This window comes from Adiantum capillus-veneris, chromosome 15 (genome assembly GCF_014529385.1).
Source record: "Adiantum capillus-veneris isolate H3 chromosome 15, ASM1452938v2, whole genome shotgun sequence".
Taxonomy (NCBI): Eukaryota; Viridiplantae; Streptophyta; class Polypodiopsida; order Polypodiales; family Pteridaceae; genus Adiantum; species Adiantum capillus-veneris.
This window is the reverse complement of record NC_140945.1, coordinates 91934906-91948156: the sequence shown is the minus strand read 5'-3', so window position 1 is coordinate 91948156 and position 13251 is coordinate 91934906. Positions and strand designations below refer to the sequence as shown.

Here is a 13251-nt window from a genome sequence, read left to right as displayed (position 1 = left end):
TCGAGCACGAGATCTTCTTCTCCAGTGCTTTATACACTTCGTCTGTACCTTTGATCGAGGCAACTGCGAGATTTTTTCGTATCTATCATAAGAAGGTTACCTGATCATTGATCCTTTGCTCTGAATATTGTAATGAAGCGTTTGCCACGTCGAGATGCACTTAGATGTTTTGAACTGACGGAGTTATAGTTAAGAGTTCGTTGGTAACCTCTGTCAGTTGTTCGTCTTTGGTCTTGCAGGCATTTGTTTACTTTGTGAGAAGTTCACCTAGCTCTTCCATTTCCTTTTGTTGCTTTTCTCTGGCTAGCTGGTGTTGTTCAGGTTCAACTTTCAACTCTTGGATTTGTCTCTGCAGATCGATGATGACAGTCATCCTATTCTCTAGTTCTCCTTGCAGAGCATCTATCACCATCTCCATCTCTCTAGCCTTAGCACTGCGGCTAAGTACTGTTGATCGCATTTTCTCTGTCATTTCCTACATCGGCTTGGCATATTCGTTTACTTGGAGAATTACTTCATCATTTTTTTGCCAGTCTTCTTGTTTTGTGAGCAGCCTTGATATTTCAGCAGTCTCTTGTGGCTCCTTGCGTGGGACTGTGGCGGCTGTTTATGGTAGCGGCATGGTTCTATCTCTGTTTTGGCTGTGTGGTTGCCTCTGCTGTTTTGTCTTCTTGAGGCTTCATGGATGCCTCCGTCGTTACCTGTTGGTTGGTGGTAGACGGGGTGGCCTCTGTTGCTTGTGCCTTCAGTTGCTCAAAACTAGCAGTTTCTTGTGGTTCAGGACTTGTTGTTCTTTGCGGTTTAGGCTCTCTTTCTTTGGTTTGCTCGCCCTCAATGGGTCTAATTGTTGGTGATGGTGGAGGACTTGGCATGGGTTAGTCTTGTTGTTCCGTAGCAGGTGATGATGGTTTGGGAGACATTTCTTCTTGATCGTGCTGGGCTTCACTTTGTTGGATCGCTTAAGATTGTCTTTGCTGTTCCGCCGCATCTTCCTTTGCTTTTCTTTCAGCTTTTTGAGCTTCTTTTAGCTTTAACGCTTCTGCTTCCTTGTACATGCGTTCAAGAGAATCCTTGGGATGTTCTGGTTCTCTCCTTGTAGGATTCTTGGTTCGAGGGCCTTTTATATCTCTTGGAACCCATCGTGCTGGGTCCTCACTAGTAGCTTGGCGGCTTCTTTCATAGGTTTTTTTTTTCCTTTCAAACCTCGCTTTCTTTTGCTGAGGTTCTTCCTGATGTGCAGCCATTGCCTTCTTCTTCATTTCCTCTCCTTTGGCACTTTTCTCTTCATTGTTTGATCTTTCGCTGCTATGTGCTTCATGAAAGCTTTTTGCAGACTCCTCATCAGATTTGTAAACTCTTTTTGTCGACCTTGTGGTTCTTGGAGATGGCTGTGCTGATACTATCCATGTGTTTTGATATGGGACGGACGACAAATTGTCTGCCATGCTGATAGCATGATACACTATTCTTGTGAGTACCTCAGGTGCACCTAGGTAACTGATCTTGCCCTCTTTCTTGGTACCCTTCAATGTGGATAGCACATACTGCACGTGATCAATGGGTTTCCTGGTTGTGGAATTTAACACTTGTGTGAAGGTAGTCACAACTGCGTGATTGGATGTTGTGTACCTTGGTGGTCTCTTTGCTAGAAAGTGGGAGTCTTACCATGTGGCGAGCGAGATTTTTCGAGCGAAGGAAAATCCGAGCAAATGAATAAAGAAACCAAATGGGCTTTGATAAGAAAGATGAATGAAGATCCTACTTTAATAATAGTAGGATCTTAGATCCCTAAGTAATTGTAGCAATATGTTTGTTCAAAATTAGACTCTAGATTCTTTTGCACAGTTGATACTTGATGTTGAGCAATGAAAAACCCAAGCTAGTAGCAAAGCTATTACAAACCATGCAATGATCCACAACTACATTCAACACCATAATTTTTATTTTAACTTTAAACTAATGCAAGTCAACAATGCTCATACATCTACAAAGTTTCTAAAACTGTACTAAGAGAGAATTGCCAAATCTTGTACAAAAAAAGACAGATTTCTTTAGATTTGTAAGATAACAAGTGGAATATAGAGAACAGCATGTCGTGCCTTTGCACTCTAATGAAAACAAGAAATGATATGGTTCTATCTCGTGACTATGAAGAGTCACACTCGTCATCAATAAAGACATTGAGTCTCTGACACTTCTTGTGGGTGTCAAAATCGTATCGTATATCAACAGCCATGGTTTTTGCAATCCCCTCAGCATAAACTAGCAACACACTTCCATACAAAAAGAAAAAGATAAGTCTCACAATCCGCATGCAAGCAATACAAAATCTACATCCTAAAAGCACAAGAAATCTCAAATTGTTGTTTGAATCATTATCCATAATTTTCAAATACTAAACAATGATACAAAAAAGTGACAAAATAGCATAAACGTATGATGGAAACATAAAATAGGTGGGGGAAATGAAGTGTAAGGTGGACTCTCACTATTCATCAAAGGGATTGACACGCGAAGGCATGTCACCCACATCATCAACATCAAGAGAGGTGGAGGCTTCCTCTCTGCTTCGCTTTTTAGGGCGAAATAATGGCTGCACATAATCTGAAATCAAAGTGTCATCAATGTCGACTGCTGCACACACCCGCCCTGTGCCTAAGCATGCTACCAATACGGGCGTTGTACTACATCCCAACTCCAAACAAAGACCTCTAGGCCTACAAAGAAGCTCCAAAAAACATGCAATAAAAGAGTGACTTCGTTGCAAGCCACCACGCCATGGCTCCCCTGATGATGATCTGGCTAGAGAAGACTCTGGAAGATGGTGCATCATGTAAGAATCCAAAGGCTGCATGCCAAGCCGATTGAATAGTGGAGTGCTCTCAACCACAAAGCAAGGTGGTTGCATGCCAACCCTATGCACCATAAGTAAGAGAGAACAATGACACTACACCACCACATAGACAATTAGAGGGCAATCACAATAATAATAACACACCAAAATGAGAAACAAACAAGTTAATATGTAGAAGAGCATTACCTCAATCCGACCACCAAAGCTATTACCGTAACCATAAGCTCCATGACGGAGGACCACAATGCGACAATGAATATGTTAAGTATGGAGCCTGATTTACCCTTGTAATTTTTTGTGGTAAAAACGCACATTTGTAAGGCCCCCATTATGAGGAGAAGCCATCGTGCGTGAAGAAAAATCACTCACTGGAAACCAAAATTTTCACGGACAAGAATCAGGGGCAACTTTAAAGGCCTTGGGGCGAAGGCCCCCGAGACTTTTTTTTTCGCCGGAATATTCTTTTCGCCGGAATATTATGGCCGGATGGCGGCCGAAAAGTGGTTGGAAAACAACCAGTTGGTTGGCCAGTGGCCGGTCGTCCATGGCCGATGGCCGGTGGTCGGAATTCAATGGCCAGTGGCCGGTGGCCGAATTCAAAAGCGGACTTGTCTTCTCAAGGGTGGCCACAGGCGGATTGGAGGGTCCGATTTGGACTTATTCGCACAAGGGCGGCTACACATGGCTGTCTCTCATAAGAGAGGGCAGCCCTTTTGGCCTATAAAAGGAGGCCATTTCTACACACATTTCATAGTGTGAAGTTGATGCAACAAGGTGAGTGTGAGGTGGTGAGAGTGAAGCAAGGCGGGAGCTCCATTAAGGGTATAATCCCTTTGTAAACTACTTTTTGTTTTGAAGTACTAAAGCCATTGAGTGGCTGCTTTCCCGTGGACGTAGCTCACATTGGGTGAACCACATATATCGTGTGTACTCTCTCTCTCTCTCTCTCTCTACTCTATAATCTCGTGTATATAAATCTGTCTCTCTCCATTAAGTAATCTACTCAATTATCTATTTAGCTACGTCTTATTTCCTAACAACTGGTATCAGAGCAAGGTTTGCTCGTAGCTAAATTATCTCAAGGAAAGGATTCCTTGAATTGAGTGGGAGTTATGGCGGAGGAAGGGAAGCTCAAGATTGAGAAGTTTAACGGCAAAAACTACCAACATTGGAAGATGCAGATTGAAGGCTATCTCTACCAGAAGGACCTCTATTTGCCACTAGGCGGTCTTGCGAAGAAGCCCGCAACAATGGCAGATGAAGCATGGATTGTCCTTGATCAAAAGGCATTGGGAACAATCCAGTTAAGCTTGGCGTCAACGGTGGCCTTCAATGTTTCGGAGATGAAGACCACGGAGGACTTGATGAAGTCACTTGACGACTTCTACGAGAAACCATCGGCATCCAATAAGGTATTTCTTATGAAGCACTTGTTCAATCTAAAGATGACAGAGAATGGTTCAGTTGCAGAACACCTAAATGACTTTAACACAAACATAAGTCAACTTCGATCAGTGAAAATCAATTTCGATGACGAAGTGCGAGCTCTCCTTATACTATCATCTCTACTGGATAGTTGGGACAGCCTTGTGATGGTTGTAAGTAATTCTATCTCTGGCACAAATACTCTTAAGTTTGATGATGTTGTGGGTGTTCTCCTAAGCGAGGAAATGCGACGGAGAAGCACATGAGAATCATCAAGTGCTGCACTATCAGTGGAAACAAGAGGAAGGCTTAAGGAGAGTTTCAAAAACCAAAAGGGTCGTGGTCGCTCAAGGCGGAGCAAGTCACGCACAAAGTCAGTTCTTGAATGTTGGAACTGCGGCAAGAAGGGCCACGTCAAGAAGGATTGCTGGTTCAAGAAGAAGAAGGAGACAGAGTCTCAAGACAACAAGCCAACATCGGAGGCCAATGTGGCAGGTAAAGTAGAGTAAGATGCTCTAATTCTCTCATTAGGCAATGTGTCTAATTCCTAGATAGTAGATTCCGGGGCTTCATTCCATGCGACACCACACAAGCAACATTTCCAAGACTACACCAAAGGTAATTTTGGGTATGTATACTTGGGAGATGATGAAGCTTGTGAGATTGTCGGCAAAGGTACAGTTTCTGTCAAAACTGCTAACGGAAATGAATGGAAGCTTAAAGATGTTAGGCATGTTCCTTCTCTTCGCAAAAATTTGATCTCTACAGGACAATTGGACGATGAAGGTCACAACATTGCATTCGGAAACAAACGGTGGAAGATCTCAAAGGGATCTTTGGTGATTGCCAAGGGTGAAAAAGTCGGTACACTTTACTTGTGTACTGTTAGCACGCAACCTTCAGCTTGTGCAGCAACTACATAAGTTGACAGTGCGGTGTGGCACTACCGACTTGGGCATATGAGTGCCAAAGGAATGCAAATCCTTCAAACAAAGAAGCTTCTACCAGGTTTGAAAGAAGTGGAATTAGAGTTCTGGGAAGATTGTGTTTATGGTAAACAAAAGAGAGTAAAATTTCAAAAATCAGGAAATGAAAGAAAAAATAGAAAACTTGAGTTGGTTCATTCTGATGTTTGGGGTCCTGCAAGTACACCATCACTTGGTGGCTCATTGTACTATGTAACATTCATAGACGATGCGACTAGAAAAACATGGGTTTATGTCATGAAGAATAAATTCGATGTATTTTCCATATTTCAAAGGTGGAAAGCCTTGGTGGAGAATGAAACAGGTACCAAGGTTAAATGCCTCAGATCCGACAATGGAGGTGAATATTGCAGCCAAGCTTTTGAAAGCTTTTGTGCTAGCAATGGCATTTGGAGGCAAAGGACAACCCCAAGGACACCTCAACAAAATGGGATTTCGGAAAGGATGAACAGGACAATCATGGAACGAGCACGAAGCATGCGGCTACATGCAGGCCTACCGCTTGAGCTTTGGGCAGAAGCTGTAAGTACGTCTGTGTACTTAATCAATCGGTCACCCTCAACGGCATTGGATGGGGGAGTTCCAGAAGAGACATGGATAGGTAAACCGGTGAATTATGCATTTCTCAAAGTGTTTGGGTGTGAGGCTTTCATGCACATAGATAGAAGCCTAAGATCAAAGTTAGATGCAAAGTCCAAAAAGTGTTTCTTCATTGTCTATGGAGAAGGAGACTTTGGGTATCGCCTATGGAATCTTGAAGATGGTAAAATCTTAAGGAGTAGGGATGTAATTTTTAACGAACAAAATATGTACAAAGATTACTTGGAAAGAAAAAAAACAAAAGAAACAGGTGATGAGTACATGGAGCTTGAGGACGGAGAAGACTCAAGGACTGCAAACGGTGACAATGTGCAACAACGTCAACCAAATGAGGAGCCTCAACCTATTCCCCGAAGATCTACAAGAGCAAGTAGACCTCCAGAAAGGTTTGTTCCTTCCTTCAACCATCTCTTGATCTCAGATTCTGGAGAGCCGGAATCATATGAAGAAGCTATGCAACATGAATCCAAAGAAGAATGGACGAAGAGCATGCAAGTGGAGATGGACTCACTACATCGCAACCAAACATGGGAGTTGGTTGAGTTGCCTAAAGGTAAGCGGGCACTTCAAAAAAAATGGGTGTACAAGCTAAAGGAAGAAGAAGGGGGGAAGAAAAGGTACAAGTCTAGGCTTGTGGTAAAAGGTTTTTCTCAAAAGAAAGGTATTGAATTCAATGAAATATTTTCTCCTGTTGTAAAAATGAACTCAATTAAGCTTGTCTTAAGCCTTGTGGCTACTCATGATCTAAATCTCGAGCAAATGGATGTAAATACGGCATTCCCTCACGGTGACTTAGAGGAGGAAATCTACATGCTTCAAACAAAGGGATATGAAGTAAAAGGTAAGGAGAAAATGGTTTGCAGATTAAAGAAGAGCTTGTATGGTTTAAAGCAAGCATCAAGAAAATGGTACTTGAAGTTTGATCGATGGATGTTGGATCATGGATTCACAAGATGCAACTCGGATCACTGTGTCTACACGGAGAATTTGGGAGATGGGAAATTCATCATCCTAATGTTGTATGTTGATGACATGTTGATTGCAAGTGCTAACATGCAGGACATCAAAGACCTAAAAGAGGAGCTGTCCAAATCTTTTTCAATGAAAGATTTAGGTGCTGCAAAGAGGATACTTGGTATGAAAATATCAAGGGACAGGACGAAGAAGACAATAAAGCTATCTCAAGAAGATTACATCAAGAAGGTACTAGAAAGGTTTGCAATGCAAAATGCAAAACCAGTTTCTACACCTTTGGCTGGTCATTTTAAACTAACGAAGGATATGTGTCCAAAGACACAAGAGGAGATAGCCTATATGTCTAAAGTTCCATATGCTGCAGTGGTAGGTTCTCTAATGTATGCTATGGTCTAGACAAGGCCAGACATTGCACATGCAGTGGGAGTTGTGAGTAGGTTCATGGACAACCCAGGTAAAGAACATTGGCAAGCTGTGAAGTGGATACTTAGGTATCTAAAAGGGACAACAACAAATGCTTTGTATTTTGGAGGAACTGATATTTTTCTAGAAGGGTATGCTGATGCAGATATGGCAGGTGACAAAGATACTCGAAGGAGCACTACTGGCTATGTGTTCACGGTTGGAGGCACAGCAGTAAGCTGGGCTTTAAAGCTGCAGAAAGTGGTTTCACTTTCTACCATGGAAGCAGAGTATGTAGCAATGACGGAGGCAAGCAAAGAAATTCTGTGGCTTCACAGATTCTTAAAAGAGCTTGGATTCAAACAAGACAATTGTGTCTTGTATAGTGATAGCCAAAGCGCTATCCATCTTGCGAAGAACTCAGCCTTTCATTCAAGGACAAAGCACATTGAGGTGAGATATCACTTCATACGCACTCTTTTGGAAGAGGGACAACTAAAGCTAGGAAAGGTGCATACAAGTGAAAATCCTGCAGACATGTTTACAAAGGTGGTCAACAAGGAGAAGTTGAGATTTTGCTCATCTTCAATCGCCATTCAAGGATAAGAAGCCAGAATGGAAAGCAGTCACAGGTTTGGTTTGGAGATCAATCTCCAAGTGGGAGATTGTTAAGTATGGAGCCTGATTTACCCTTGTAATTTTCTGTGGTAAAAGCGCACATTTGTAAGGCCCCCATTATGAGGAGAAGCCATCGTGCGTGAAGGAAAATCACTCACCGGAAACCAAAATTTTCACGGACAAGAATCAGGGGCAACTTTAAAGACCTTGGGGGCGGAGGCCCCCGAGAACTTTTTTTTCACCGGAATATTCCTTTTCGCCGGAATATTATGGCCGGACGGCGGCCGAAAAGTGGTCGGAAAACAACCGGTCGGTTGGCCGGTGGCCGGTAGTCAATGGCCGATGGCCGGTGGTCGAAAGTCAATGGCCGGTGGCCGGTGGTCGGAAGTCAACGGCCGGTGGCCGAATTCAATGGCCAGTGGCCGAATTCAAAAGCGGACTTGTCTTCTCAAGGGCGGCCACACATGGGCGGATTGGAGGGTCCGATTTGGACTTATTCGCACAAGGGCGGCTACACATGGCTATCTCTCATAAGAGAGGGCAGCCCTTTTGGTCTATAAAAGGAGGCCATTTCTACATACATTTCATAGTGTGGAGTTGATGCAACAAGGTGAGTGTGAGGTGGTGAGAGTGAAGCAAGGCGGGAGCTCCATTAAGGGTATAATCCCTTTGTAAACTACTTCTTGTTTTGAAGTACTAAAGCCATTGAGTGGCTGCTTTCCCGTGGACGTAGCCCACATTGGGTGAACCACGTATATCGTGTGTACTCTCTCTCTCTCTCTCTACTCTATAATCTCGTGTATATAAATCTGTCTCTCTCCATTAAGTAATCTACTCAATTATCTATTCAGCTACGTCTTATTTCCTAACAATCTCATGAGAGATTTCTTGGCCAAAAAAGCTCATTGATCTGGTCAAGGTACACACTGAGGACAACCCAACAGATGCTACGTCTTATTTCCTAACAGAATAGCCATCTCTGATGCACGACAAAATCTCTCAACCCAGCCAATGGTATCTCCTGCAAGAGGTTTCAAAAGTCACAATAAAAAACACACAACAAAACTCGACAAGTATTGTATAAAATTATGAATGAAGCAAAAACCTGCCATAGAGACCATGATCAACAACCACCCTGAGTCTGACAAACTCGAATATGCAAGCTGCATGCCTGCACGAACATGATCCTCACTACAAACATCCCAAAGGGGTACAATAGGGGAGGCTAATGGGGAACCACCAAAGGGAAGATCCAAAAAAATAAAATCAGCAGCTCATGCGACTGTTCTCCCACCACGCATGCACAAGGTCCCATCAAGGCGTGCACATCCCATGTGCTCATGAACACGAATCCATGCCGGATGTCGAACACCGGCCCTAAAATCAGCAGCAATGGCTATGTAGTCTCCAGAAATGGCCATGCATCGTGAGTCAGGCAATGAGGACAGAGAAGACAAGGGAGTATCAACGATGTAGACAAAAGAAATGGTTTTCTTTGCAACAATCTCCCCAAGAGGTACTGCGATACAAGAGGCAGTACGAAGTGACTTAACTCCAATAAATGAACGAAACAAACAATTGCATCACAAGTGAAATCTCACCATGCTTTCCCTCCATGTTTGCATCCACCCTAGTCTCAACAATCACCTCCTTTTCCTTGCGAGAAGTATTTGTAGCTTGAAAAAAGCAAAGAAACACAATATTACCGGTATGTATAACAAATAACTTTAGGAAAAAGAGAATTTAAAGCTCTTAGAAAAATTATGTTTGAGGCTATTTTGAGTAACCATTTACCGGATTTCACCTCGTCCACTCTAAGAGGGAGAGGCACATCGACTGATGTGCCACCAACTCTCATAGTATCGTGAAGCTCTCTCTCTCTCTCTCTCTCTCTCTCTCTCTCTCTCTCTCCAATACATGCCCAGAAGCCATGTCTATCCACCATGGACATGCCTCCATCTCCCAAGTAGTGAGCTTATGCATGGAAGGGGAGTACATGCATCCTTCCCCAGTAGATAGTTGTGCCCACTGCTTAGCTAAGAATGGAATCCCTGATAGAAAGCCTTTTCCAACCAAGAATAATAGAAATCTAAAACAAAATAACAAAATAACATGACTACACACTTCGTAATTATGAAAAGCTTGAAATAAAAGTATGATGAGCTTGACCTGTAGGCTAGCCGCTGAGATGCCATGCGTACCTTGTCCACTTTCTTCATAGCTTGCTTGTCAACATCTTTTGTCTTAGCTTCAAGAGAGGTCTCCAAAGGATAAAGATAGGGTCGTGCTTCAAACTTGAGCTCCTCAAAGTAAGAGGCAAGAGAGAAATCATGAGGCAACAAAATACCACCAGCAATGTTGCTCAAGTCCTCCACAAACTTTGTGGCCCTATCAAAAATCCTTTGTAGAAGGCCCTCTCTACGAATTCAACTACATAACAAGGAAGTTGAGAAAAAACTAAAATAATCACAAAAACTAGCAACTCTACATCAATCAAAGATTCTTGAAAGTCAATAGAAACTTTACTCACATGCGATACACATGATCTCCTTTCTTTAAACCATAAGAGGATCTAGTAATCTTATCTGTCTCAAGCAAGGAAACCCATAACAGTTTGCTTAGGATAGGAGCATCATGCATAGCAATCAAGTTCAGTTTCTCAAGCGTAGCCCAACTATCAGGACCCCATTTGAGTGCAAGAACTTGAACCATCCAATCCGGTCCAAGATTCGGATCAACAATATTTAGCAACTGCAATTTTTGAGGAACGAATAGAAAACCAAGTTTAGATGGCTATTACACTATGTGCAAAACACCCCAAAAAAAAAATTTCAACCACCTTCCCAACGCGCTCTCCATATTTGAGTGCTAAATCATTCAATATTTTCTCCTCCTCTTTTATTAGTTCTTCATTTGTCATTGTCTGCCTAGCTTGCTCTATTCTTTGGCTCAATTCCTTGGACATTTGAAGCTTCAACACATACTTAAAAATAAATAATTTGCAAAAAACAAGCACATACTCTTTGGCTCAATTACTTGGATATTTTATCCTTCAATACACAATTGAACATATGTAATTTTCTCAAAAAGCAAATATAAGATCGTTCCAAAAAAGCAAGTCAAAGACACTCACATCGTATAAGAGCTTTCCCAAGTATCAACGAGTAAGTGGATACCAAGGCTCCACACCCTTCGAGTATTTCTTACGGACTGCAGCAATCAACTTTTGATCTTTTTCTGGAAGCCCTGTTACATAGGCTTCATGATCTGCTGGACAAATGTGGGAGCAGTTGACAAGCTCATCCCTAAGATGCGTGACTATAAGGGCATGTGTATTCATGCTATTCCAAGGTCATACACAATATATACAAAGTCAGAAACACAACATAGAAATTTTCTACTAAAATATATAGAAAGTCATGAAGCTTACAAATTCATTCTTTGCAAGCTACTAAGCAGAGCTATCTCTGGCACTTGAGTAGGATCAATAACTGTACAAAGCACACTACAATGTTTCTCTCGATCAATGGAGAATCTCTCTTTAATAGCAGCCATCCAAGCGACCGTTCTATGATTACCCTCCCAAACATAGAACATTTTATTAGAGAGAACTTGAAGGTTTGGTCTTTTAGAAAGCTCAATTTCAAACTCTTTATGTATATCAACCCATATTGGGTCCCATGAAGAAAGAAGGTCCTCTGCAAAAAAGATAATCATAGGCAGAAAATCACACTCAACTACTATTTATGAGAAATAGAGAGTAGGAAAGACCAAAGCAGAGAAATGAAATACCTATCACATAAGCTTCCTCCTTCTTGCAATTCCAAACTGAAACAATAAAAGCTCCTTTTTCTTGCATGTAGCCGTCCTTTGCAAAAGCAGCTTTCAATCCACTAACATCATCTCGTAAGCCTCTCACCCTTGCATAAGGGATCAATCGACATAAAGGAATTGGTGGACAATCAAAACAACTGAACATGCGAGTACATTGAAGAATATCTTGTCCTCTATGCATGTAAAGTTTGTGCTCTTCCCCTGTCTCAGTCTCTACTGCTACTTCATCTCTTACGACATAAGGCACTATTTGAAAACATGCCTCTTGTGGGGCAAGAGATTCATCAACTTCATTTATGGATCCAAGCCCCAAGTGTTACCATATACATGTGGTAGTGATGTGTGTGAACACACTAGGACCGCCGGGGCATTTTTTCCCTCTTTAGGAGGTTTTTTCCCCCGTGCATTGTATATACGCCCATCACTCTAGGGCTATCTATCTTTCCATTGCACACTAAGTAACACACTCTCTATTGTGTGCCTTGAGCTTCCTTCGTCTTCTCCAAGCTGTGTGTGTTTCTCTTCAACCCTAATTCCAACAATTGGTATCAGAGCAGGTCACGTCCTCCCGGGCTTAGTCGCCAGCTGCTCCAGCACACGCCTGCTCACTTTCTCCGATTTCAGTGAGCTTTGGCAAGCGTTCGCAGGTCTACAAATATTTTGGGAGAGCTCGAAGAGCTTGGTCTGCTCAGAATTTTGATTTGGGCTCATTTCGACCTCCGTTTCCACTACGGGCAGTACTGCACAGGCTATTTCGTCATTTTGTGCAGATTTTCTGTCAGTGCCGTTTTCTGCATAACAGGTGCCTTATAGTCTTCTACGGTTTGTGCTATATAGCACAAGTTGTTCCCGCTCCATTTCTCCTATTTTCGGGCAGTTTTCACATCAGGTGCAGCATTTACCATGGCTGACAACAACAACACAGATGTGTTCAAGATGTTTGCTGCTGAGGACAGGTTGGATGGGGACAACTACCCTATGTGGGCTTATATGATGCAACACGTTCTTGTGTCAAAAGGTGTCTGGAACATTGTGCAGGGCATTGATGTACGTCCTGGTTCTGAAGATGTAGGCGATGTTGAGGATGTTGCAGGTCTTGCTGCAAGGATTGCAGCTGTTAGAGTTGTTTTGCCTACAGCAGAACAAGCTCGTTGGGATGTTAAGGATGCGCAGGCTCATGCATTGATTGCGTTGTCTGTGAAGCGCACCATTATTCCTCACATCCGTTCAGCAAAATCTGCAAAACAGGCTTGGGATATTCTAGCAGGTCTTTATGCAAGCCGCAATGAGGCTAAAATTGCTTTGCTGCGTAAAGAGCTAGAGTCGAAGATTATGCATGAGGAAGATGATATGGACACTTTCCTTGCTAGTGTCAAGGATATCAATGAGCAACTCATTTCTGCAGGTGAAGTCATTTCTGACAGTTCCCTTGTGCAGACTGTTCTTGATGCCTTACCAGATTCCTACCAGACTTTTGCTAGTACTTGGAGACTGATGACCCAAGGAAATCCTGAAGTTGTCAAGTTTGATGCATTATGCACATTGCTGTTGCAAGAG

General features: G+C 42.5%; 1 pseudogene; it reads right to left on the bottom strand.

Annotated features, from left to right (window-relative positions):
• Positions 1 to 2488: 2488 nt before the first annotated feature.
• On the bottom strand, positions 2489 to 9718 carry LOC147441059 (uncharacterized; annotated as a pseudogene).
• Positions 9719 to 13251: the final 3533 nt, after the last annotated feature.